Source organism: Lepisma saccharinum, unplaced genomic scaffold, assembly GCF_977018435.1.
Source record: "Lepisma saccharinum unplaced genomic scaffold, izLepSacc3.1 HAP1_SCAFFOLD_93, whole genome shotgun sequence".
NCBI classification, from domain to species: Eukaryota; Metazoa; Arthropoda; class Insecta; order Zygentoma; family Lepismatidae; genus Lepisma; species Lepisma saccharinum.
The window spans coordinates 1080931-1086440 of record NW_028142925.1 but is presented as its reverse complement, the minus strand read 5'-3'; the positions used below and the strand labels follow the sequence as shown (position 1 = coordinate 1086440).

The 5510-nt window shown below is 26.5% G+C and overlaps 1 pseudogene; it reads right to left on the bottom strand.

Moving 5' to 3' along the window:
* Nucleotides 1-3739: 3739 nt before the first annotated feature.
* LOC145982309 (cytochrome c oxidase subunit 3 pseudogene) lies at nt 3740-4516 on the bottom strand (annotated as a pseudogene).
* Between the last annotated feature and the right edge of the window lie 994 nt (nt 4517-5510).

The window sequence follows — 5510 nt, the reverse complement described above, 5'->3', positions numbered from 1 at the left end:
TTATGTTTTTGTTAATTATTTTATTATTATTATTAATATTAACTTTTATAAGAATAATTTTATTTTATTTTATTTGTTTTTTGAGGGATCATTAGTACCTACTTTATTTTTAATTTTAGGGTGAGGATAGCAACCAGAGCGAGTACAAGCGGGGGTATATTTACTTTTTTATACATTACTTGCTTCTTTACCTCTTTTGGTTGGTATTTTTATGTTAAATTATAAGGTGGGTGGTCTATATATATATATATATATATATATATATATATATATATATATATATATATTTAGATATATTAATATTGATATAAATTATTTTGTTTGATATATTAGAATGGTGTTTGCTTTTTTAGTAAAAATACCTATATTTTTGGTTCATTTGTGATTACCTAGAGCTCATGTTGAGGCTCCAGTTAGTGGGTCTATAATTTTGGCTGGGATTTTATTAAAGCTTGGAGGATATGGGATTTTGCGAATTATTTCTTGTATTGAGAGATTAGCTATTAAATATAATATTTTTTGATTTGGTATTAGAGTTGTTGGAATTTGAATAATTAGTCTTGTTTGTATACGTCAAATTGATTTAAGGGCCTTGGTTGCGTATTCATCTCTATCACACATAGGTCTTGTTTTAATAGGGATTATAACTATAGGAGCATGAGGAATAAATGGTGGACTTACTTTAATAGTAGCACATGGTCTTTGTTCTTCTGGGATATTTTGTCTAGTAAATATTACTTATGAACGATTAGGTAGTCGTAGTATATTAATTAATAGGGGAATAATTAATTATATTCCTAGATTATCTTTATGATGATTTATATTAAGAATTACTAATATGGCTGCCCCTCCTTCTATTAACCTGCTGGGTGAAATTAGTTTATTAAATAGAATTATTGGGTGATCCTATTTTAGTTTTGTAGGTGTTGCATTACTTTCTTTTTAAGTGCTGGTTATACTTTATATTTATATTCTTATACTCAGCATGGAATATACTATTCTGGTGTATTTTCTTGTTGAAGAAGTAATATTCGTGAATATTTATTATTATTTTGTCATTTATTTCCATTAAATTTTTTAATTATTTTTTGTTCTCCAATATTTCATTGAATTTAAAATATTTAAGTAGTTTAAGTAGAATAGTAAGTTGTGGACTTAGTGGTAACTAAAAGTTCTTAAATCAATGGTTTTTAATTTTTTTATTACAAGTATAGTATCAATTATTTTATTGATTAGTAGAATAATTTTATTATTAGGGATAATATTTTTAATTAAGGATGTTACAATTTTTATTGAGTGAAATATAGTTAATTTGAATAGTTCTAGTATTATTATAACAATATTATTTGATTGAATATCTTTAATTTTTATAGGCTTAGTTATATATATCTCTTCTATGGTTATTAATTATAGAGGTTCTTATATAGAGGGGGATTATAATATAAATCGATTTATTATTTTAGTTTTATTATTTGTTGGATCTATAATGTTTTTAATTATTTCTCCTAATATTATTAGAATTATTTTAGGATGGGATGGCCTAGGATTAGTTTCTTACTGTCTAGTAATTTATTATCAGAATGTTCGTTCCTATTCTGCTGGGATACTAACTGCTCTGTCCAATCGAATTGGTGATGTATTTATTTTATTATCTATTGCTTGAATATTAAACTATGGTAGATGAAATTATATTTATTATTTATGATTAGTTTCTGATTTTGATATAATATTAATTACTAGATTTATTATTATTGCTGGAATAACAAAGAGTGCACAAATTCCGTTTTCTGCATGGTTGCCGGCAGCTATAGCTGCACCACCCCAGTTTCTGCATTAGTTCATTCTTCTACTTTGGTTACTGCTGGGGTTTATTTATTAATTCGTTTTGGAGATATATTGATATATACTGTTCTTGGTAGGGTACTTTTATTATTATCGGGGCTAACTATATTTATAGCTGGGGTTGGTGCTAATTTTGAATATGATTTAAGGAAAATTATTGCTTTATCTACATTAAGACAACTTGGATTAATAATATTAACATTATCTATGGGATTAAAGGAGCTATCATTTTTTCACTTGTTGACGCACGCTATATTTAAGTCTTTATTGTTTTTATGTGCTGGTGTAGTAATTCATGTTATAGGTGATGTTCAAGATATTCGTTGTATGGGGGGTTTAATTAATAAAATACCAATAACTATTTCTTGTAAAATAATTTCTAGTCTTGCCCTATGTGGAATAACATTTTTGGCTGGATTTTATTCTAAGGATTTAATTTTGGAAATATTAAGTATATCTTCTTTTAATTTAGTAATATTTGTTTTATTATGAATTTCTACGGGTATAACCATAGCTTATAGTTTTCAATTAAATTATTATTTAGTTGGTAAATCTTATAGAGGTACATCATTTCAATTCTTTTCTGATGATGGGGGGTGAGGTATGTTTAAAGGTATATTAGGCTTATTATTATTATCTATTGTAGGTGGTTCTGGATTAATATGATTAGTTTTTCCTTCTGTTTTTGTTATTATTATTCCTCTTAATTTGAAGATAGGGGCAGTTATTTGTATTTTATTAGGAGGGTGAATTGGATATAATATCACATCTTTTTTGTTCGAAGTTTATCCATTTTTTAATAATAAAATAATATACTATTTATTAGGAGGAATATGATTTTTACCTTATTTATCCTCTGGTGGATTAATTGGTAGTTCATTTATTACTGGAGGTCTATATATTAAGGCTATTGATTATGGATGAAGTGAACTTATGGGGGGCAGGGAGTGTATAAATATATAAGGAGTGGTTCTTTAAATATCCAACTAATACATTCTAACTATTTTAATATTTATTTTATATTTTCATTTTTAATAGTAATTTTATTAATAATTTATGTGTGTTTATATAGCTTATAATAAAGCATAATATTGAAGTTATTAGGAAGAATAAAATAATTCTGTAAACACTTCTTGAACTTATTTAAAGTCCAGCTTTATCATGAAAAGATAATGTAATTTTATACTAAAGAAATAATGTGAAGAGTATTAATGGAATTTCACCACTAAAGATGGAAGTTAGCAGCCCCCACTTAATAGTATACCCCTTAACTGAGGAGATAATCCTAATTTTATTATTAACATTAATATGCCGCCTTCCTTTGGCTTCAGTCAAGTAAGCAAGGGTAATATATACCAATTTATTCAGGTCGAAGCTGATTGCTTTTGCTTCTTGCTTAATAAAGTAAATTGAATTATTCAATACCTTTTGAATGCAACTCAAATGTTATTATTAACTATTACTCCAGCATGCTCATTCTAGTGATCCTTGGGTTCATTCATGATACAAACCTAAAAGTAAAATTAATAGGAATAGGAGTCTAACACATAGTCAATATATTAATTTTGAATTAGTAATAATAACTGTTATTGGTAATAGTAATACGATTTCTACATCAAAAATTAGAAAAATTACTGCAATTAGAAAGAATTTTATAGAGAATGGAATTCGTGCTGAGGATTTTGGGTCAAATCCACATTCAAACGGTGATCTTTTTTCTCGGTCTGTAATTATTTTTTTTGATAGTAGTGTGGATAATATTATTACAATTGATGTGATTATTATAATTAATAATGAGGTACTTATGATTACATTAATTATTTACTTTATTTTATTATAATCTTTTTAATTGGAAGTTAAGTGTACTTTAAATATTCTAAGTAAATTATCTACCTCATCAATAAATTGAAATATAAAGGAATAACCATACTACATCTACGAAATGTCAATATCATGCTGCTGCTTCAAACCCGAAGTGATGTGTTGGTGAAAAATGGCATAAGATGTGTCGAGCTAAGCATACCCCTAGGAATGTTGATCCAATAATAACATGTAGTCCGTGAAATCCTGTTGCTATAAAGAATGTGGATCCATATACTGCATCAGCAATAGTAAATGGGGATTCATAATATTCATATGCTTGAAGAATAGTAAAATATACTCCTAATATTAATGTTAATATAAGTGCTTGCATTGTATGTGAATGGTTTTTTTCTAATAGTCCATGATGGGCTCATGTTACTGTTACTCCTGAGGCTAGCAGAATTGCTGTATTTAATAAAGGTACTTGTATTGGATTAAATGGAGTAATCCCCTTTGGTGGTCATAATATTCCTAGTTCAATTGTCGGGGACAAGCTTCTATGGAAAAATGCTCAAAAGAATGATACAAAAAATAGTACTTCTGAAATAATAAATAAAATTATACCTCATCGTAGTCCTATTATAACTTGATTTGTATGTAATCCTTGATATGTTCCTTCTCGTGAAATATATCGTCATCATTGAATTATTGTAAGGAGTATAGTTGTTATTCCTATTAATAATAGTTCTATATTTTGTTGGTGAAATCATCTAATTATCCCTGTTGTTAATATTATTGCTCTAACGGCTCCTGTTGCTGGTCATGGGCTTTGATCTACTAAGTGATATGGGTGATTTTGGTTTGTTGACATTAGTTATTTTGATTTTATAGAATAAATAGCAATTAATAAGGCAAATACATAAGACTGAATAAATGCTACGGCTGTTTCTATAATAATTAATATAATTTGTGCTAAAATTAGTATTGAAAGCCCAATAATTTCTAATATTGTTCCTGTATTTCCAATTATTGATATTATTAAGTGTCCAACTATTATGTTGGCTGCTAATCGTACTGATAGAGTTATTGGACGAATTAGATTTCTAATCATTTCAATACCTACTATAATTGGTATTAATAGTGCTGGGACACCTTCCGGTACTAGGTGTGCTAATATATGTTTTGTATTATTAATTCACCCGAATAGCATAAATTATAATCATATTGGTAGGGCTAGGGTAAGGGTAAAGACTAAGTGACTTGATCTAGTAAATACATAGGGTAATAATACTATTGAATTATTTAATAAGATTATTGAAAATATACTAATAAATATTAGAGTTCTTCCTTGGTGACTAATTATTCCTAAAAATGTTTTAAATTCTTCATGTAATTTTACTATTATTATATTATATAATATAGAGGTTCGTGATTGTATTAATCAAAATGGGGCTGGAATTATTAATAATCCCAAGAATGTTCTTATTCAATTTAGTGATATATTTATAATTGATGATGTTGGGTCGAATGATGAGAATAATCTTGTTATCATTTTCAGTATTTAATTTTTGGCTTATTTTCTATTTTAAAATTGTTATTATTTAATAATTTATTATAATTATAATAGTTGACAATTATAAATAAAAAATAAATTAATATAAATATTGTAAATAGAATAATTCAGTTTAATGGATATATTTGTGGGATAAAAAAGTATCTACAAGGATAATTTAGGTTTGACATTCCTATGTTATATATTAACTAACTCTTTTCATTAGAAGTAGTTGTTATATTACTATTTTGTAGTTTAAGAGACCATTACTTACTTTTCAGTCATCTAATGATTCTTGTATAATTTTTATTAA